Consider the following 23,893-nt stretch of genomic DNA (forward strand, 5'->3'; position numbering starts at 1 on the left):
GTGTGATATATTGTCCACAAATAATTGTATGTTTTTCCTAGAAGTATGTAGAAAGAGTGGTTAAAAGAAAAGGAAATGGCAGTTGTGTATTACTTTTAAAATACTCGTATTTCAATAGCATGTTAGCTGATTACTCACACCAACATTAGGAGCAGCTTCCCAGCTCACAGTTTGGTTTTTAGATAGCTTTTCTGAATATTTAGTAGTAACAAATATGATATATACTAGTAATGGAGATATGCGACTATCAATCAGGAGCAATGTGTAATCCAGAGATTTCTGTTACTAAAGTCAAGGTGATTAACATCTCAGGGCATCCCAGACCTGGCACATATATCAGCCTAAGAAGAGCTACAGCTCAGGCAATCATCCATATAACTGAAAACATGTGCACCTACCTCATCTGCATAAATTGGGGTGAGATCATATGCAGAACATATCACCTTCACTTGAACAGTGCAGGAACTAAATGTATTTCATTCAAAGTTGCAAGAAACAGGGAAGATCATCATCACGTGATATTTCTTTCTGAATACTGCTGTTAAGTATAAACCCTTTGTTTCACCAGTTATTTTTGGAGAATCCTGTTCTGCTTTCATCTTTGTCACCAATGTTGTTCAATGCACAGTTGGCTGAAATTATTCCTTCACTGTATATCCTACTGCTTCTAATTTGCGTTTGAGACTAGGTTGGCTTTTTTCCCCCCACTCAGTTGAAACATTGACCAGGTGTATCCATTCCTAAACCACATAATTCAGAATTAATTATTCCACAATGTTAAATCTCATTGACTTCCTCTCATTTCTTCCTCAACATTCTTTTTACTTAAGAATTCAGTAAAAGGTAATAGCCAAGGATAGATTTTCCCTATGCACAAAAGGCACCTTCCTTTTTCAACCCTGAGGACAATCTTATACTATGCATTCCAATGTGATAGAAGCATCCGCATCAATTAACATATAGTTTATTTCTGACTTCAATAGTTACTTTTCATCCTCCATCATCTGTTTCTTATTTTAACAGCTTTGCAAAGAAAAATAATCCAACTTTCTTTTCTAAAAAAAACCCAAATCCTCACAAAACAGCAAGAGATAATCTGAAACTCTCCCTTGGCAAAGTTTGCACTTCACAGAATTGGCAGGTGCACAGAAGGAATGTGACATAGTGCAGTTGTGTAATGTACCAGAGACCGAGGCTTGACAGCCCAGTGCTGCCTCTGTCATCGGCATCGCTGCCTTTTGTTCTTATACTCACAGGCAGCTTTGACAGTCATCTGCAGTGCCCTGACCTTCTCTGCAGTTTGCGTTTTGCACGTCTATATCGTTTGTGTAGTAAAGGCATAGTAACAAGCAGTAGAGGCTGGGTATCTGGTTGGGGTGCGCCAACCACTGCTTTAAAGTGAGTTGCTTCAGCCTTAAAACTGGTTTTTGGCTCATAGGTCCTTTTCTAAAAAACTTGAGCAGCAAAGTAAACCTGACTCTGCTGGCTGTAGTGTCAAGCCAGGGAATATGAATAACAGCAATAGTTTGTGTTGAGGGAAAAGGGCTGATCTGAAAACACGATGGCTGAGTAGCATGGCAATGACAGTGCTGATGCTCAGGCCTGTGGGGAGTGGCTTGATGCTCTTCACAGTAGTCTAACACAGTCAAAACAAAATTAAATAGGAGTTTTCTCTTTGTAGCAAGAACTTCAGGGCCATGCCACAAATTTTCCCAGGAAGGACTTGGATGGGGACAGCAAGTAGCAACTCTCACAAGGTCAGGTTTCTTACTGCACATTCCTAGATGCCGCCTCCAAAAAGCCATTTTGGGGCCACTGCTTTTCTCTGCCTAGGCTACTGATGTTTGCCAAATTTTTTTGCTGAAGAGTACTAATAATATGCACTATGAAAGTCTGAAGTTTTCTTTTTGGAAATGTGATTTTTGTGTATGTACAAAGCAGGATTGTATTTGCCTGTATACAAAGGTAAATTTCTAGGCAAGCTTTGTTTAAAAAATTCTGCTTGCTTGGAGTTATGACTTCTGTCTCAGTGTCTTAAAGAAATAAATGTTTTCACCATTTTCCTTGAGCTGCTCAACCCTCATCCAAGCTACAAAGTTACAAAAAAGCACTGGCTACAGATACTGTACTATAGAGAAGTCAGTGAGTCAGTGAGCATGTGAGAAGAACACTCTTGAATAGGACAGACATTTCAGAGCTGTGCTGCTGCCCCATTTCTGGGAGCAGGCTAGAAGTGTTTACAAGGGTTTTAGCATGAGTTGACAGCCTAACCCTGAAAAATGCTACATGCTATCAGAATGTTATCTCATGGCTTCAATAGAAACAGTGGACACTGAGACCTCCTTGGAGACAGTTATCCAGTTGAAGATCAAATTTAGTATTTTATATCTTTGCTTTGAAGAAGAAATATGAAAAAATATCTCACACAGTTGTCTGAATCAATATGTGTGTCTACAACAACTGGTCATTGAATTTGACCAGAACAAAGCAACAAGGAAACATGACAAAAATCAAGGGAACAGCTAGGAAACAGAGTCTTTCCTTTCCCCATGCAAAAATAAGAATTTTGTTTTTAAATTCATACAAATTTACTTCTGAACACAACCTCCTGCTCCCCACAGAAAGTAAAACACTTACTTTGGGATTAAAATTAATTTGCTAATTAGCTGTAGTGGCTTTCTTTATTTTTTCTCACTCCTCCTCTTCCAAAAAAAATCCAACAAAAAAACCCCACAGATATTTTATTCCCATTTTACCTCAATTATTTTCCTTGTCTGAGTAACTTGTATGAAAAGCTAACAAAACCAATCTGACCCTACCACCCTCAAATGCTTATTTACATCCACGTATTTAATAGGCCAAAAGGGAAAATACCTTTTCTGCTTCAATCTAGGAAAAATAATCTTCCATGCAACAGAGCACAGGTATGAATCCCAAACCAGCAGAACTAAGAGGCTCATGGCTGAGGTGGTTATATACCTCCTGTCTGCCAGCATTTTTCCTTATTAGGGTTGATTGGTGCTTTTGCAGCTGCACCTAATTAAGGGGTGGCGCAGACCTGCACTGCCCAGGTCTGAGGGTAGTTTTTGTGCTCCCTGTCTCTCATTTCCTTACCGCTGTTGTCATGCTGGTGAATAGCGCAGTAAGAGAATTAATGTGCTCCCACATTTGATATCAGGTTATGAACATTGCTATTTCAGAACAAGGCAAGCAGTGCTTTGCTTTATGCTCCTTTTGAGTCTAACCTGACATCCTTTTCTTTCACAAAGATATGGAAGATCTCCTGAAAATAAGACAGAAGGTCATAAAAATAGATCACTTGTAGATCTGCTGTAGCACTCTTACTGCAATATGAAATTATACTTATGCCTTGGTTGTTGATTTCAAAAGCAATGTAATTACTTTTCCTTAGGAAGTACAAAACCCTGAGACAACTGGGTCTCTTAAAAAATTCATAGCTTTTTTGTGTACTTCTTTTCTTTCTTTTCCCATAATTAGTAATTATTTAAACACGTGGTTCTGTTCAGTCTGACACTCCTGTAAAGTTGATAAAGTGCTGAAAACTCCAAAATAAAAGCAACAAGAAAGCGAAATGTAGAAACCTCATATTACTTGACTCCCCACTGACACTGCTGTGTGCCTATGAATCCACTGGTATTTTGCTTTTTTCTATTTAGTATGCAACTTCTACATTTTAGATAACACAAAAATTTTGTAATTTATTTTGTTTGGCCTTTTTTTAAATTATGCTCCTGACTTTTTTTGTCATGGGGAAATGTGACTTACATTTTTGAACATACAAAGAGTGGAAAATGCCTGAGCATTAAAAACGCAACAGGAGCAATTTTAAAGCTGGTAATGTCCATAAAACATTTAGATACATTTCAAATATAAATGAAGTGCTGATGAGAGTGCTATTTTTTTGTGTTATGTGATAACAGAATCCTGAAATCCTTGTTCTACCATGACTCTTACTGAAATTTAGGAAATATTTGTCTGAGTCAAGACAGCAAGATTCAGTCCCAGAGATTTTTCTGCAAGGCCCTAGGGCCAAATTCATACTTGATTTAAATCAGGCCAGCAGAACTGAAGTCAATAAAATGTCACTGATTTATATCAGCTCTTATTTATTGCTATGGCATCCATGCTTACTTCTATGCCTCCACTGTAGTTATTCTTTATCATTCATTAGGTGCAGATATAAAAGCTATCTCAAAGCACTAGCTAACTGACTGGAAAACTCCAAATGTCAGATTTTACTCATTTGCAAAAATAAAAAAATCTTAATCTTACTACTGCTGGTAGAAATAAGGGTTCCGATAATGCATCCCCACGGTGCACCATTGGGATGAGATTAAAAACAAAGACTGGAATGCAGAGATTTCAGCTACTGTAAGCACTGCTCTTTGTATTGCTTTGAGGCGAGACATGCAGGGAATTTTAGGGTTGGCTTTTTCTGCGTTATCTTACTCTGGTAACTTCAGTTGTATTCAACAATATGAAACCTTCTAGTGTCTGTTCTAGACAGATTCCCTGTCACTTCCTACTGGGTTGCTTTAACTTTTTTCCTTTTGTTGTTGTTCCACAGAGATGCTCAAAACTCATTTGCATCAAAATGCTATTATTTATGCAAAATGACAAACCACTACACTGTCCAAAGACAGAATGGGGAAATGCCCAGGTTGTGTCCAAATGAGTGGTTTGCTGCAGAGCAATGGGGCACCTGTGAAGTGGGTCCTCTGACTGCCCTTTGGTTCAGTTCTCAGAGTAATTTGGTTCTGCAAGAGCAGATTGCTTTTGGAAGAAACCCAAGTGATGGCTCCATGCCACAAGCAGTGGTCCAAGAGGCCCCACTGCCTGCCTACGGCTCTCTCAGTACATGCCTAACACTTCTTCCTTCCATAAAGTTTCAAATTTTATGCCTCAAAGAGATATTTTTACCTAAGGACTAGATTATATCTCATCTGCACTAAATCCCCCAAGGCATATACAACATAGGTGTATAACAATCCTGCATGAATTGTTTTGGTAACCAACCTACTTCTCTTAAACTGAATTACTGCTAATATAGATGAAACCACTCTCCTGAGAATTTTTAGGTTCCTTCTGCAGAACTTCCAATGAGTCTCAGGCTTAATTATAATGCCCCTGATAATGTCATAAAACAACGATTAAAAAAAAAATCACTCTTGATCTATAAACCCTGTGTGGGTATTTGCACCCCACTAGGCTACTGTCTTCTTTCATTATCTTAGCGGTTTGTAACAGCACAAAGATATAATTTCAATGCACTGATCATTTACCCTTTATTTTGGCTTCTAATTTTGGAGGAACAAGAAATTGTAAAAGTATAGTGTAACAATTCTAGTCTTCCTTCCCTTTTTTGTTTCGATTTTCCTTTAGGACATACTACTGAAGCTTCGTTCAAAACACGTATATCTTATCTTGTACCTCACTGCTGCACAAAAAGTTGCACTCAACTGTTCATCGTATGGTGTGCCATTTAATTTCTTAGGCATTTACTACTTTAAATAAACAGATCACAATCTAAAAAGTAAATCTAGGACACTTTCAACCTGAAAATGGACTTACTTACCTGATAGAGTATTCTTTTACACAGGCTGAAGTACAAAACCTCTGGTGTAAGTTCATGAAGTACTGATCATCTTCTGAAAATTGCTTTTTGTTCCATGCTAGCCTGCTTTTACATGAGTAGATCACATTGAAAGATGTACAGATTGTTTGTAAATAAATGAGTCGCTATGTCTGTGAGATAGATGACTATTCTGGTAAGTGCTGTAAATCATGGGAGGACAATAGAAACCTGAGCTTAAATAGGTTTTTTTCCACTTTTTTCTCCAAGTAGTTGTAGTTAAATCAAGATTACAGTCTTTTAGGTGCATTTCAGTATGTGGAGCTTGATTCTGATGAATTAAGTCAGCATAAGGATGACATAATCATCTAGTAGTTTGTCCAGCAGCAACTACCCATCAGAGTTTTAGACCTGATTGAAATTCCATTGAAGGTAACTTGATTTCATTGACTTTTTCATTGATTTCAGCTCAACTTGAATCAAGGCGTTCACTGCTGCCTTGAGATATTATTGAGCCAAGTTGCTGTGTATAGATAATTTAAAAGTTAGGAAACTTTAAAGAATGCCATCCGAACACAATAGAGCTGGGCTGCTTTTTGTTCCCGTTCAGAAACATATCTAACCCTTTTTTAAAAATTTCACGGATCTGCTTGCCTTATTAATATCTTGAGGCAAGGAATAGAATGTTTTAAGATGAGTTGATTTAAATTTGTTTATTTCTTTGAATGTTGAAATGTGTAATGCACTAGGGTAAACACGCACATGCAGCTGTGCTCTCCACCATATATATTAAATTTTCTATTTTTTTTTAAATTCTGTATCACTTGTAAATATCAAAACTTTACAGCTGTTATAGTCAACTTAGAAGCAGAAACTTCTGGCTGGAATTCTGTAGTTCAGTAATGTTTGCCTGAAATTGAAAGAAAGACATGTAATCTAGATTTTGAAGATCAAATCCCTGAACTCCCTGTTGTGAGACTGCTTCTGTTAATGTTTTTCCCCAAGAAATGGTCTAGGTAAAGAAAGTAAGATTAAAACTTGGAAGTTTAAACGAGGCTACTCACCCAGATGTCTAAATAGGCTTTATATTTTCAGTGATAGTAAATCCATATTTACCAACCTGTACACCTGTTTTCTAAGATACTTTACGTGTACAGTTTTCACTAAAGCAAAGAGAACATGTTGTTGCACATCACTTAAGAGACAGTGTCAAATTAATTTCTCTGTACAACTTCCTATACTAATCTAGTAATCATTCCTCAAGGCTTTCTAGCTCTGCTGCCTTATGGTTATCTGTAGGGAAGAACACTAGAGTGAACTTGGTAGTCAGTATTTGAATCATTCACAGAAGAATCCTTCACTGAAATAGATAAGCGTATACAGTCAGTAGTCATGACGGTACTGTTAAGTTTCTCTTAGTGCATGAAGTTGACATATTTGCTGATTCACTTACCGTGGTACTTAAAGGGCGAGTGTCAGGAGGATGGAGCCGGGCTCTTCTTGATGATGGCCAACTATAGGACAAGGGGCAATGGGTGCAAGCTGGAGCGTAGGAGGTTCCACATTAACATAAGGAAAAACTTTTTCACTGTGAGGGTGACAGAGCACTGGAATAGGCTGCCCCGGGAGGTTGTGGAGTCTCCTTCTCTGGAGTAACTCAAAACCCGCCTGGACGGGTTCCTGTGTGATCTACTCTAGGTGGTTCTGCTCTGGCAGGGAGGTTGGACTAGGTGATCTTTCGAGGTCCCTTCCAACCCCTAACATTCTGTGATTCTGTGACAGCACTTCTTTCATTAAAAAAAGCCTGTTTAGCTATGACTCATTTCTTTACAGTTTGTGTTGCATTTTTTATTCTTCTCAAATGACTTCTGTATCATCACCTCCTCTAACCACCTTTGCTCTGTTAGATCCCTCTTGAATTCCCTAAAATTATTTTTGGAATTCATAAAGCAAATCAATGAGTATGGCTGGGAAATTACTACTCTCATCCTTGCCATACAGGGCAGAAATGATGATTATCATTCTAAACATCCTGTGTAATCTTGAATACTTAATGTAGAAAGTTCTGAAAAGGCATGTGGACAATGGCTTGCACTTGAACAGAGGGAAGTAAAGGGAACAATGCTTTTGCAGAAGGGAGTCACTACACAAAAGAGGAGACAGGTGTATCAAAGGAAGGGACCAATACATCAATATATTTATGAGCTTTTGTCTGGGATGAGGAAAATCAGATGTGAAAAAAGGGACTGCTTCTGAAAAGCCACAACAGGTGGGCTGCCGACATAAATCAAATTCACTGAAAACAGTGGGGGGGAAAGTCACTAGATGTCACTTCTCTGCAGAAATCCATCTCAAGGAGTATGGTGCTCCATCTGGCAGGAAAGTAGTCAGACCTATAGAGGAGGAATTTTGACTGTGTTCACTTCAGAGATACTGACACATACCTCTAAATATGAAAAGTCTTTCATGAGAAGATTAAATTTAATATCTTGCTTCTCTTTCCCATTTATTTTTTCCTTCTTTTTCTCATGGGGTGATTTTCTTCATCATTACTGGCTGGCCTGAAAGCAGTGAAATATCTAGAGCCTTTCAATTTTATCCCTAAGGGTCATGCCATCTCAAAAGACATTTTGTTATCATGATATGTAACTTTATTTTGTCATTTGTTTAGCTCTAATTGTGATATGCACTTATCTAATTTTTTAATTCTTTCTTGTTACATTTTCCTGCACATGCTTGAGGTGACCTAAATGCTTCCCATTTGTCATTTCTTTATTTCTACTCTGCAGCACAGTAAGAATTGGAGAACATCACAGTCTCTGTAAGATGTCCTGTTCATTTTTTTTACTTTGATGTATTCTGAGTATGCCCTTTCCTTTGTCAAATGCAGTGCTTTCTTGCAGCAACTTTTAACAATTATGATTGATTTCTTGGCTTTCCTCTTAATCACAGTCTAAAACTTCCTTAGTTTTCCAGCTGTTACAATCCTTCAGTTTCCATATCTTGACATTTTCTCTAGGAGTTTGCTAAATGATTCTCAAGACCCCACTTTTTGAAAATTCTTCTCAATGTATCTTTATATCCTGTGCTTTATTGATATGTAATAATAAAGCATTGAGATATTAAATAAAAACTTAGTTCAGAAATCTCCACAAATATTAAATAAATTTAAATACTTCTGAGACAAATGCAATTACCATAAACACAGGAAGCGTATGCTTGGCTTCACCTGAAGTAATACTGCTAAGTATCTCATGTTCTTTGAGTTGATCAGCCTTTTTTCTTAAGGAAAACCTAGGGAAAACAGAGGCATTGATCACCAAACTATGTGGTGTCACTGAGAGCATGTTACAACTACATAATACCTTCTTGTACTCACAATACTATTATCAGAATGATGTTGAGAATTTAAGGCAGTTACCTAGGCATTCACATTTACTGTATTTTTAAATACCTTTTACTGTAAGCAGGTGAGACTGGTAGATGTGCCATTCATGTAGAGGGAGACATGAAAAACACTATATCAGGAAGGCTCATTGTCTCTGATTTTATTCAGAAATTAAAATCCTGCAAGATGTAACAGCATCCCTTTGCATTATAGTCTTCTGGGTGAGTGTGCCAATTTACTGTAGAAGTCCAATATCAGAGGAAGCCAGAAATAAAAAGCGTTACCCAGTCAGTATTGCATTTCAGTGGTGAACACAGAGGAAAAGCACCTGTGAGTTGTTCCTTATTCTTCTATTTCAGGCAGGGCAAAAGCAGACAGTGTATCCATTTTTCCCAGAATCAAGTCTTAGAAACAACTGTGATATCATATGAAAATTAGGAAGCAGGTTGAGAAGCTGGTGTCAAAGGAAAGAAGCCACACAACTTTCTCATTATCAATTTATGTGCCCTATAAGAACAATCTCAGGGCCGTTCCCACAGGCAGGTGAAGTGGGAGTTGCCCCACAGCCATGGGAATGTCCCTGTTTTTTCTTTTTTTCACAAAAAGGAAAGGAGACTGTCATAAAAATAAAATGTTAAAACAGGAAGGTTTATCTCATGATGAAATCTTAATCCTCTTCCTGAATAATTTTGCTGCAGTTTATTTGCACTTTGTGATATTTCATGCAAAACAGGATAATGATGTATTTTAATGTATAACTGAAAAAGGGCAAGCAGAGGAGATGGGGACAAAGAGAAGAAATTAATTATGTGAGATAACCTAACCATTCTTTGCAGATTTGTAATGCCAAGTACAATGCCCAGGTGCTGGTGATACGTTGGATTATAAACGCCAGAGTTCAATGAATGTTTTGGATAAGAATAACAGCGGAAGTGTCAGCTCCTGCCAGCAGTGAGAATGGACTAAGGGAGCAGACTCTCTTCAGTGAAAAGCATCCAGAAGAGATAATGAAATGCGGTATTAGTTGACTGAATACTGAATACAACTGTTCTTTTGCCTGGTGCTCAGTTTGATTGAAACCTATAAAGGTGGGTGCATTTAACCAGGTGAGAACAGTTACGTATGAGGTTAAGACTTTAAAAGATAGTCAAGGAGTTAACTGCTGTTGGGAGACGTATCTGATGCATGTATGCATGGATGACTTTGGTTTCTTTTCTCTCTACAATACCATATGAATCTCAATAGCAGTTGAATGAATCAGCAGAAGACCTGAGAAATCAATTTCTCATTGACCTAGTATCTCCAGGACTTTAGTTCTTTTTGCCTTTAGCATTATTCAATATAGCCTATTTGAAAATTAATTGTCAGTAAAATTCAGTCCTTCTAGAAGTTTGATTTTCATTTCAAAGCAAAAATGCTCATTTAAAACAAACATTTGCACATTCACTTTTCAGCAACCGGTTGAATCTAAAAGTGTGTAAACCCAACACCCACAAACTGTGCTGAAACTTGCACTGTGAGTACACATAGGAAGAAGTTCCTCACTGAAGACACCATGATTTAATTAAGATGAAGAGTAGAGTAAAAGAGTATGATGTCTGGCAGAATGATAAGGACAAGTAAACCTGGAAAACTAGGCACATTTTTTATCACTGCATAGGGAATGCCTGAAAAACCTAGGAATTCACCAGCACTAGCTTAGTTCTTTCACCTGAGGCATAAATTTCCTCATCAGCCCTGAATTTTTTTCAGTCCCTGACTCTGGAATGCCCCTGAAGTCAGGTAAGATTGAATGAACAAAAACCAAAGGAAAATGTTACAGATAGCATTGGTCTATTTTTATTATCATCATCATCGTCATCATAATCTCTTAATCAGGTTAAGTATCAGAGCTAGCCAAACCTCAGAAGACATTCAGTTCAAATTTTGCTTAAGTTCTAAGTACAGAGTGGCGCTCTTCCCTGTTTTACTTAAATGATTTCATAGACTACAATACGTTTGACAGGTAATCATCTAGCAAACCAGGTGAGGTGAAAGATGAGTGACATCAGTACTGTCCTGACCTTGGTCAGAAATGCTACATGCAGTTTCCGTGTGTCTCATGAATCTGCAGGTGCCAACCCCCACCTTCTTCCGCCAACCTATTATATTGCTCTGCTGCAGCATAGGTGAAAAGGAACATTTGTAGAAAAATCCTTCTGGAGGAGGAAGGGAGAAAAAGAGCAACTATCTGTGCTCCATGTAACCTCACATATCTTGTGGACACCACTGAGGTCAGTGTTGCAACTGCTTGAAGTCATGGTAGCAATTACAATAACGTGGAGAAACAAGTCATTGAAGAGAGAAAATTTCCATCATCATTATTGCAATTCTTAAGTTCAGCTCCAAACTGAACAGAAATTTTATTTCATTTCTAGGAATGTCCATTTGAAGGCATCTATATTTGAATAACAATGTAAACTCCTCAATACGTCAAGTCATTTAAGCCAGTTCCTCTCAGCCTTAAACTGGTGGGATCTTGGACAAAACCACTTATACTTGTGCCTACTTTAAAACCGAGAAAATCAGAATTCGGAGAGATAAATAATTTGGTCAGCGAAACAAAACTAGTCATCTAGTGAGGTATGAAGAGACCCATTTTGCCTAATCGCCACAAAACAAGATGACTGTGTTAGTTTTATTTGTATAAACTAAATTAGAACACAGAGCTTTGGCCATACAGGAATGCAGCTAGCAGGAATACATCAGGAACAGTAGACATAAAGTCTGCCAACAGCTAGCTGTGTTTCCATTTTTCTCCCTCTGTCAGGAAAAAGGCCAGATCTCTAGAAAAATGTGGCTTTGTGTGTCAATATATACAATTTTCCGAGAGAATATGGAAAGGTAATATTGCCTTCTTATACCTCTTTTTCTCGAACATTTTCCTATCTGGAAATAAACTTTATAAAAGTTATGACATCAAATAAGAAAGTAAAAAGCAGACTGTGTAATGAAGTATGAGTCACCCAAGTGTTAATCGCAACATAACCTAGGTATGAAAACAGCACTTAATCTGGACAGTTTGCCAAGACTTAAAAAAACGTGTAGTCATAAAACCTTATTGCCATCTTTTCTTGAATGATAAAAAAATGCCTAAAAAAGCTGATTAGATTGTTGATGGTTCTTTTATGAAAAAAGGCAAAGGAAAAAGTTGACAAATCTATTTTAAACTGCTCTGTCCTTGATATTTACATGGGGCAAACTCACCGGCAGACTAGAGAAAAAGCCTACGAAATATTTCTCTTCCATGAAAGTTTGAGAAATTAAAACATATGTGTCTAGAATCCTATAGTTAGGTTATCTAGTTATGTGAAAGCTATTTTCATCAGCTTGCTTTATCATAGAATCATAGTACGGTTTGGGTTGGAAAGGACCTCAAAGATCATCTAGTTCTAACCCCTCTGCCATGGCAGGGACATCTGCCACTAGACCAGGTTGCTCAAGGCTCCATTCAACCTTGTCTTGAACACTTCCAGGGATGGAGCATCAATTAAAAGGTTATTTAAACTGATTTTTTTTTTTTTTTTTTTTTTTTTTTTTAGAATATTTGGCTTTGTCACACAGTATCTGATGGGAAAAAAACCCAAACTTCTTAAAAGTTCTTGAGAATCCCTTCCACAATTTCTCTCTTTCTGATTTTCCAAAAGAAGCGGTTACATGGGTCCTTCTCTCTCCTTTCTGCCACCCAGCATCTCTGATCTCTGTGAGCAGAGGCAGGAAAGAAGGAAAGGATGACTACTGCACCTTTCCAACCCTTGTTACTCAAGTCCTGAGAAAAGCAGGATGCTCTCTGCTGATACAACAGCCTGTTATTCCTCTCCTCAGAGGCGAAAAAGATATGAGACCTTTCTGGAGAGGAAAAAGAAAGCATTCTTCTGGGGGAAAGCTGCAAAAATATAAGCCCTAAACATGAATTCTTAGGAAAAGCGTATAATCCAAATTAGGATCTTTAAGTGTGGGGACCATTGGACAAATCTGGATTTAAAGCCATCAGGGGAAATGAAGGGGCTCCAGGTGACTGTCAACAGAGCTATTAATAAATGATGGGTTTCTCAGATATGGTACACAGAAACAAGAAGCTGCCTGCTGCTCATCCACATGCTGCTGAAAGCAAAGCATATTTGCACAGACCATTTTTGGCACTTAGGAAGGGGAAAATCTAGGGCTTGTTTTGAAAAATGAAATGCTTTGTTTCCAGATCCACTGCTGGTAACACTCTGTTCCTAGTAATAAGAAAAAGAAGTTTTAAATACTGACAATATTTCTTACATTCTGCATGAGGAGCAAGTGTACAGATGCCTTTCTGTCCCTTTATCCTTTTCTACCTTGGCTTTTGCTTTTCTTCACGATATTTCTTTCTATTTAAAAAGTAGGGAAAATTGATATTTCTTCTGTTGAAGCAATGTTTAGATCAAATATATTCCCTGATTTGGTTCACATTTGCAAATTGTCTATTCAGTTTTATATACTTGTTTTCATAGTTATCCATTTTGTTTGATTTGCACTACACAGGAGACTGGTAGGATTATAGGAGGAAAATGTGCTGGGTAATGCAACCTGAGGAGGGTGTGGCAAAACAGGATTTACTGGCAAATTGATCCAAAGGGATTATTTTTAAGTCATCTTTCCTAAAACTCTAATTTAAAGGCATTAGACAGATGTCTGATACATATTTGATTTCACTAACCTTTCAGAGAGCCTTGCTTGCCTATGATATCTCTGTATTGTAAAGGACACTACAGCTATGATATTTGTTTTATTTCAGGGTAAATTCCATAGGAAAGCAGGATATTTTAAAGCTGTGCAGAAGATGTCAAGAAATCAGAAAATATTGACATTATGACTTTATAAATATCCTCTTCCTTTTTTCTTTTTTTTTTTTTTTTTTGTTTTATTCATCATTGCAGACTACAGTTAAAATATCTAGGGAAGTGCAACACTTTTCTTATATATGAGATTGACATATTTTACCAGATTTTATGTGTGTATTTTAAATCTGCAGTAATCTTATTGACATAATTGTTCAGTATATTTTAATCGACTTAGATTTCTTGGATGAGATCTTGACTCTGGTGAAGACACTGGAGAAACTACAATCTCGTAACTTTCCATCTTTTTAAGTACTACTTTAATAATCTCACCACTGATCTCACACATTTTCTTCTCAGCTTTTCTCTCTGTCACGGTTTGAGGCTGGGCTGGCCACTAACGAATGACAGATGCTCTCTGTCAACACCTCTCCCCTCCCAAAAAGGAAAAGGAGAGACAACAAGGGAGAGAGATTTTACGGTTTAGAAAAGAAAACTAAAACCGCTCTAATTAAATAATAGCAATAAAAGAAAAGATAATAATAAGAATAAGGAAATAAGGAAATATATACAATAAGTACAAATATACACAAAACCAATACCGAACCCAACTCCCCCCCACTCTGATGACGATACGTCACCACCACACTGCAGGGCTGGCACTGGGGCAGTCCCAGGTTGGACTCGGCAGCAGACAGGAACGGGATGCAGGAGCTGGACTCAGGCTCTTGATTCAGGGATGCATGGATCGGGATCGATGACAGAAAAACAGACAGAGTCCTCCTCAGATGTCAGCCATCGAAGAAGAGAGAGAGGAGACCCTCGTGATCGCTCAGCTTTATACTGAATATGATGTATATGGGATGGAAGACTCTGTTGGTCAGGTTTGGGTCAGCCATCCAGTTCGCTCCTCCCTGTATGTGCGACCCTTTTCATACCCGGCACCCCAACATGGAGTACAAGATTTAGCATTGACCTTGGTCGCTATAAGAACAAGTGTAAGCAAGGGCCTCTCTGCATCCCATTTCTTGGTATGAACTATAAACATCAGGCCTTATCACTGCTAGAAGCAGTCACTGTTAGCAAAAAACATGCTGCTGTTTCAGAAAGTGCCGTTAGTTAGAGGAGACTTAATTGAAAAGTTAAAGAACTAAAACAGAATTAGTTCTGATTTAGCCCAAACCAGGACACTCATGCTTCTCATACAGCTACGAGATGAAGTGCTCTGTTCCACTGGATAATACTCCAGGAGCGCAGTTTGCAGAGGTACACAATGAAATGCTTGATTGATGAGGCCTTCAAGTTGATGTTGCCTTCATTAATTTTTGGCATTTCTTTAAATCCAATGTTTGTTTCTGAAACACGAACATTTTCCTAAAGTCGCCATTGATTTACATTTAAAAACAAGGAAAACTGTTTTAACCTTTGAAGAAGTCTGCCTAAGTCCACCCATTACTAACCGCAGGTAACACATCCATGCCAATCACGCGGAGGTCAGCCCTGGGGCCGTTTTACACAGCAGCCAGTGCAGGTAAGTATTTCACAAAGTGCTTAGCGTTAAGCATACCTAGTCTCACTGGGCTGGGGCTACCCAACAGAAACACAAATTGACTGGAATTATTTCTGTGTTAAGGTTTAACTGTTCACTCGAAGTTTTGGTGGATTTGGCCCTAGGTTTTACAAACAGGTAGGGGTCTTGCAATTCATTTCACACAAAGAAAAGGATCCAGGTATCTCAGGGGAATATTTTTTTCTCTCTCTCTTTTACTCTTCTCTGAATATATTTCATACTGTTTGTCTAAACAATATGAGACTTGTGGGGACAGGAGGACAAGTGTTTCACAGAGAACGGTAAGATTATTATGCAAAAGTGGAGACAAAATAAGTCTATTTATTTAAATTGTAGTGTTCCACTTTTTTACACAAGACTGAGCTCAACAGGATAAACAAGTGGCTCATCCTAGAACAATGGCCTTAATTTAGTTCACAAATGAGACACAGGAGCCCCAGAGGCAAAGAGAAAACATGAGATAGGCTGAGGGGAGGTCTCAGAGTAATTAGTTCTGCTTAATGTACTTTCAAATTTAGTGTGGAGTTCAGCTCTTCCAGTTCACCTTAAAAAGGTAATGGGGCCCATTTTAAACTGCCAGAAGAGACTTGGCTCAGGTACTGAGGGGCCTCCAGTGAAAATTTACTTGTATCATTAGAAAAGCCATTTCCTCTTACGTATGAGCCTAATGAAAGTACACTTAATTTGTAATTTTGTATAATTATAGATCTTGATGAGACAGATGAATGTGAATTCAGTATCAGCTAGTGAGTTCATCATTCCTTGCATCATCTGTTTCTCAATTATCTCTAATGGGTGTCTTCAAGAGATTTATATCTTATCATTTTCCTGCTAACCCATGTAGCATATCCTAGCAGATTTGTACCAGTGATTTGTCCTAAGGAGATGAATTTCAGTGTCCCACACCAAGTTTCTGAAGGTTAGGCTGCTAAAGAACTTCCAGACTATCTTCAGATATTTCCAATGTAGATAAGATTTCCTTGCAGGTCATGGTATTCCCACCGTTTGCTTTCCACTTCCAGAACAGTCCAGCACTGATATCTTCTCATCTCAAATTTCCATCCCCTTCTTTCCTTTAAAACCTTGCTCAGGTACATGTTAGACCTTAATTACACAGTCATTTCTACGTACACTTCTTTTTTTATATATTAGTACAATTTCCTAAATTTCCTGTGGCGTTTTCCAGTTCTCTGCTTTCCTTTTTTCCTTTCCTCTCATGTGTTCACAGATAGTTTGATGGCAAAGTGACATCCACACTGGGCTCTGGACTGTATATCACAGGGGCCTTTGGGTCTCTCATTGCTCCTCTTATTTATAGTAATTTTTTACTCACAGTCATGGTTGGGTTTGTTTGGTTTTTTTAAACTGCCTAACTTACTCCCAGGAGCAATGCTTACAAGAGAACAATAAAGCATCAAAGTAAAAGCAAACATGAAGCACCTGGGGGGGGGGGGGCCTGCACACTTTTCAGAATTTGTTGATGGTTCTTCAGGAAACTAAATGTATCTGAAAAAAATGTGTTATAGACAAAGACCAGTGGTTCGGCTTCCACGAATCTCCCATTAGGAAATGTGTCATTCGAATCATTCAGCTACAAACAGACAACCAAACAAGTAAATCCCACATTTCTAATCTCCCTTTTACTGTTTTTGTGGTCATCTCTGGATATTCAGGGCAAGGATTCATTCCATTTTGAAGTATGGAAAAAATAAACTCACATATTATGGTGGTTTTGGTGTGCTCTTGCTGACTTTCATCTTGAAAGCTTTCAGGATTAACTGAGAACATTTTTTTACATTTTTTCATACTAGGGTGATGGAAGAAGCAGCCTTAGAAGAAATAAATCCTTTTCCATCAGAAGGAGAAGTGGTCATAACGCAGCTCTGTTTATCATCCTACAAAATAAGAAATACTGCAACTGCTCTGTCTGCCACTTTGAAATGTTCAGAACCGTTTATGCTTTATGTCATTACAACACCTACCATTATTTGCTTGACTAGGACAGTATTTCAGCACTCTCATGTTAATATTTTGTTTATGAGTATTGTTAATTTTGCAGTATATGACATAAATGAGTTCCCTTAAACATTCATAAATTATCAGGCACTCCAGGTACCTATCAGTATCCTATCTGATTATGGAAATGCTTGTAGGTAATTTTTTTCCCCAAAAATTTAATAAATATAGTTTTATGAAATACATTAATAAGCAATGTTTAGAGATATGCAGATTTGAACAGGTTGGAAAGACACTAAATAAATGTAAGGCAGATTCCATCTCACATTGCAAGAAAAGATATAGGTGACTTTCCATCACTTGCTGATTGATCCTTATTGTATTGCAAACGCTAAAGTAATTTTATTCAGTTTTATAAGCAATAAGCTGGTTGCTTAAAACTACAAAAGACCGGACTAAGATAAGGAGGGGACAGTGCCTTTTCCAGAACAGAACTACTTGATATGACTGTCCTTGCCCTGTCTTTCTCAGAGAAACTATGATTGCTGTAAGAATCACCCTTAGACCAAAAGCCATAGTATCACTCTGTGCTTCCAGCAGCTCCTAGGAAATAAGGTTTCCTATTCTACTTAAGAATGAGGCAGAAATGATAGTTTTCAGGCTCATAGGATAATAAGATTCCCCAAGGACTCTCATAACTTAGCTTTATTGCTAAATGTGGTTCGTGTTTGGATGGTATTTAGAGGAAGGTCTTATGTGACAAAATTGTGAGCCCTTCAGTGCCTGACTACTACATACTGACCCGGGCAAGATCTTGCCCTGGCCAACGAATATGAACTGGCAAGTGGGTAAAGACCTCTCATCATGTTCTCACCTGTCACAGTAGCTTGGTTTAGATGATTTCTAGCCTCAGATGTCTTAATTCAAAAAATGTTGTAGTACCCCAAACAGATAAATGAGGCATAATTTGGAGAAACAAGTGAAAGGGAGAGAAATATGTATGGTTACATAAATGAAGAATCACCAGAAAAAAATTACAGGGAAAGAGTATGAATTTTGATGAAGTTTTCTTTACAAGGTAAAATATGGATTTCAACATAGTTTTTGTAAAAATGTATTTACTGCAGTGTTTTTTATTTTAGTAGTAATTCTTGAATACACCTAGTTGAAAATTGACCCTGGAAACAGTTTTCAAAGAGAAAAACTTGAGGTCGGGTCTTTGGCTACTACAGTTCCACACTTCTACTTTGGACAACCAAGTCTAGCTTGCTCTAACACAGCATCTGCTCCTCTGTTACAATCCTGTTGACTAAACAGAAGCAGATATGGAAGAAATTCTCAAAGAATTGTGGAAAGAGGTGGTATAATTCTTGGGGATTGCTCAGGCAATAACAGTACACAAAACTAGATTTGGTGGCTTTATAAACACCCAGCTTCTAAGTTTTGTCTCACTCTTGCAGTAAAAGTGCTACGTATTTGAAGAAACATGGAATTAGAAGTGATTTTTCTTAAACGGAGAGAAATACTACGCAAGGTACAGGAAGATCAGCAGAACAAAGAGATTCCATGAATCACAATTTCCTCTGTTTCCATCTTTTCCTTTTTCCATTTATAGAATGAAAATATCAAACATGCAGATGGCTTACTCATGTAATGTTTCATTTCATAGTCTTTTTGAGAGAAGGCAATAGAGGAAAAAATATAATAATCGCATCCTGCCTGTCGTATCATAACCATATTGTAACTTGGAATATTTAGAAAGGGGAGCAAAAAACAGAAATGTTTAGAAGATTGCAATGGATGTGTATGTACAAAAGAAATCCTTGGCTAAGAAGTGATGATTCTCAATTTTCTTTGCTAACATGCGGTGCAGACAATTTATATGTAAAGCAGCAGCAACAATCCCCATCCGCCCAACTGCCACAAGGTTTTACAGCCATTTGCATAGTAGGAATCTCCTCTGGATTTGCTGACCTCCTCACAGATCTCATCATATGGATTTCGGAAATTTTACATAGCTTTGTTTTAGCCTTATATGCTGTGTTCTTGACAGTATTGGCACACAGTAGTGGCTTAGAATATATTAGGGTGTTAGTTTTTGCTTGTTTCCATCCCTGCTGCAGTCATTGGTGTGGATAATTACTGTATTCCTATTTCTTTCCCGCTTTTGTTTTTAAGCCAATTATTCCTCTGGCAATGGAAGAAACGCTGAGGATGCCAGCATTGCCTCCGTTTTGCTGTTGCACTGCTCTGACTCTTTTTCCACAAGCTGCTTATTCCATCTCTCTGCTGCCCAGGGAAGACATCCAGGAGCAGAGGGATGGATGAAGGAACCACAGAAAATAGTACTTGAGAGGAGGAACTTTGTTAGCTCATTTGGCCCCATTTCGTGGACAAGTCTCACTGCATCCAGTGGCTCGAGCTTCACACCCTCCTGTAACTTTATACCTCAAACTTTACACTTTGCTCAGATAAAGGCCGGAAAGTTCATCTGAGCTGCCTTTAACTTTATTTCTTTAGTCAAGGATTTAGGGAGGAACCAAAAACCACCAATTGTTTTTTGCATCAGCAGACTCGGAAAATAAACAAATCCCATTGTGACATTATACCCCTCTTTGTCTGGAAACACACTCTTATTCCTCATTCTTTTTTCTTCCTTATTTATTTAATGCTTGGGTTTTTCTCTTTCAGTATGTTAACAGAAAATGGAAAAAAATATTTGAAAACACAGTATAAAAAAGATTAGATACGAAAGTCAGGTCTGGCATGAGATATGACATCATCACTATCCTGAAATCAGCTTAAGTCTGTCTTTCTCTTGAAACATTGGGCTCTGGAGAAATCCTTCAAGTCCCATATTACTTTACTTTTTTAATCCCCACTTGGCTTTAGCACTGATCTGACAAACTGTTCTGCTAGTGCTGAACTCACTATTATTGAATGATTGATTGGCAGACTTCTCCCTTCTGAGACAGTGTGACTGCTGCTGAGCCTGTGCTCCTTCAACTGAAAAAGGACCAATGAATTTAGAGATGCTTTGCTTTCTGAAGAGCCTCTTTATTATCCTCCAGCTCTTCTGTCACTTCAGAAATACAAAGTCAAGTTTGCACGCTGCGTTTTGCCTATTTGAAATGATTGTTTTGTCGCATTTTGGCTGCACAAAGGATTGTAGTCCAAAAGTAGTACCAACTCTGTTAAATGAAATATAGTTTTTAATCTACATTCTTTGGCACTTGTTTACCAGAGCACAAAAGTTCACAAAGTGGTGAAGACTGGCATGGGAATGGAAGAGAAGTTGGGCTGAAGATAGATCTTTTATACCTCAAATCCTCAATGAAGCCTTGGCAGTGGAACAAAAGGAAGGTCTATCCCAACCTGAAAGAAAGACTTCATTTACAACAACTGAATCTGGATTGATGTCTGTTGTGGGCTTGGGCTAAAACTTTGTTCTGCTTTCATCTCTTCTCTTCCACATTGCTATTGCCATAAACTGTAATGACCCCAAAGACATGAGACAGGAAGATCACCTATGGCACTGGGAAGATCTACTTCCTTTCTTCTGGAAAAACTATTGAAATGGATGCTTAAGGTCATGAATAGATACTTGTTTCAAGTCGATTTCCATGAAGAGCCCCCCCCCCAAATGACAGCTGCTGTATTTGTGCCAGAATGCTTAATAGGTTTAGCAGAGAAACACATATGAAGAGATAGCACCTGAGATTTTCTGAATTAAATCTAATACTGTTCTTTATAAACTAGAACATTTAGCCTCTGTGTACTCCCTCAAGAAGCAAAGTATGGTAAAAGAAGTCCTTTAGTGATGAGAATAATAACTTATGACTAGCATCTTTCATTTCAGAAGCCAGCAGCTACTATTTAAAAACACTTCAAGTGAATATATACTACACTCCTATTTACTAACACAGAGCTACTGTCACAGTGGTTGGTTCATTCGTTATTTACATTAATATCAGTAACAAATATTACTATTCAACTTCAGCATAGCCTATATGTAAATATTTTGAAAAGCTTGGCAAATATTAAGCCTTATACAACTCTGTAAGTCTGGAATGTGTTATCATCCTCCCTGTGAAGAACATGGATGCCAAACATATTCAGTAATTTCTTTCAAAGTTTCTCATTGCAATATTTGATACTTTCTAGATTACCGTCCTTTCTCTTAACCATTACATTTTATTGATTTTTCAAGAAACACCTAAAAACTGAAGGTAGAAAACAAAAACCAAGACTACTTATGTGTGGTGGAATAAAAGGAAAATTTAAGTGAGATGGACTATAACCAAACTGGAGCGTGGCAAGTAAAAGAAGATTGGTGCTTTTCAGCCCCATGGCAATATTTTATTTTCAAATATCTTTATCTGGTATAGAACTGAGAAACAACACAGTGTGTGTAGGCAGGCTAATTAGTTCGTTAGCAAGGTTAATCATTGCATCAGTATGGTACCCTAGCCTCCTGCTGTTATCTACCCAAGCAAACTGGCTAATTCTGTTAGATGTGATTTTTTTTTTTTTAATATTAGCATATAACCTTTGCCTTTTACATTATATTTGAGAAGTTGTGTTTTAGAGACCATTGGTAAAGAAAGGGATACATCATGTTGATTTATGTATTTAGCACCGTTAATGATCTTTTCTGGAATCAGAATGAGATAACAGAACTGAAAGAAAATTTCAAAAAATGGTTTATACTGCCATGATTTTGATAACGGTGTGTGCCCCCCCCCCCCAATTTTCCTTTCAATTTTTTCCTTGAAACAATGTGGGTGGACATCTCCTTTTGCACTAATTCCAGATGCAGTTTATTGTTCTCGGTTCACTTTCTGATTATATTTTTGGTTGCAAGTTAGGTCTTTTCTGCTTCTTTCCTCACATTTAATGAAAATTCACAATTCTTTTCTGTTTTACTCTCCCCTGGCTTCAGCTTTCTGACATCTTTGCACAGGTACTTTGCCACCTGACAGCCCAAGTAGACCTACGATAGGCTGAATGAATTACAGTCCCCTGCAATGGAGCCCAACAGTGTTATCAGACTGTATATCTGGGTTTTTTTCTTTTTTTTTTTTTTTTTTTTTCTGTTGTTTTAAAATTCTTTTCAAGAGAATGACTGGATTCCCACCCAGCCCATTTCATTGTTGAGCTCTGAGGTCTAAGACTCCTTTGCAGTCTTCTGAAAAAAAAGCACACAGGCCCAAGGAATGTGATTAAAATGTTCAACCACACCAGAGATTTTGACATAAATATTTTCAAAAGACCAGAGCTAGAAGACTGGAAGAGAACAGAATATAACAGAAGTGGCATAACTTTGAAACTATTTTCCAATTAAAAAAAATTATGGTTGAACTTTGGGTTAGAATGCCAAGGTGCTGTGATAAATGGAGGACTCAATTCTGTTTCAGTTGCAGGAAAGGGAAACAAATTCTTCTCAATGCACTTTATTAAAATGGTGATTTTTGACTTTTTTTGCCTATGACAGGGCAATCTGTAAGAGAAAGTAATAAGGCACTGAAGCTTTGAATTCTAATACCTCTCTTCCTCCTCTTCCTTCCCTTCATGTTTGTCTCCACTCCTTTGGCTAGCATACGATTGGATGACTATGACTCAAGCACATACAAAACTAAAAGCCTTGTACAAAATTAAAAGGCTTACCCTTGTCTGCTTCCTTATTTACCCAGTAACTATCTACATAAAAATCTCAATAGTCCCAAGAATAGGTTATCTGAGACACCAATGGTGTGGCTATATGACTCCCTTCCAGAAAATTGATTTAAGTTGATGCTTTTAGGTCATTGTATAGGAAATTCAATTTTAAATTGGTTTCAAATTAAACTCATGCTACTTTATATAATTTCCCAATGCATATTTCTTCTTAGTGGCTCATGCTTTGTATTACAGGAGTAAAATTCTGCAGAAATGTTGTCTAGTGGATTTAGAACAAAATGAATTAAAAAATATTTCCCATATTGTGTATTCACCAGGTTATTTAAAGTGAAGATATTGATTTTTTCCAGTCAAGTGTCATGCTAAAGGCATATCTAGCAAGACAGCTGGTATAAAAAGAACAAACAAACAAACCAACACAAAAACAACAATGAAGGCTCTGGGCAGAAAAGACTTCATTGACATTAATAATGTTCAATTTCAAGATCGCCGTACTGGGACTTCAGCACAGGAATAGAGTCTTGTGGGAGAAGCAAACAAAGAAAAATCTTGTGAAAGAGGAGCATCCAGGGATCTTGCAGTCTTGGCTTAGCCAGTAACTTGGTGTGCGACCTTGGATAAATCACTTGTCTGATTACATTTCAGGAAATCATCTGGAAAACAAGTATAAAGGCTGGCCTCTCTGACAAGCTGCTTTGAACAAACAGAGATGTGCTCCTGTGACATCCCTTATTGACATGAATTTCTTTAGAAAGAGGGTTACGCAATGGGTATGTCAAGGGGGAAGGGGAAGAATAACCAAACACGACAGTTGCAAAATGTACCTATATTCATTTACTGCTTTATGCAGAGTTCCTACT

This window comes from Leptosomus discolor, chromosome 6 (genome assembly GCF_034619465.1).
Source record: "Leptosomus discolor isolate bLepDis1 chromosome 6, bLepDis1.hap2, whole genome shotgun sequence".
NCBI lineage: Eukaryota > Metazoa > Chordata > Aves > Leptosomiformes > Leptosomidae > Leptosomus > Leptosomus discolor.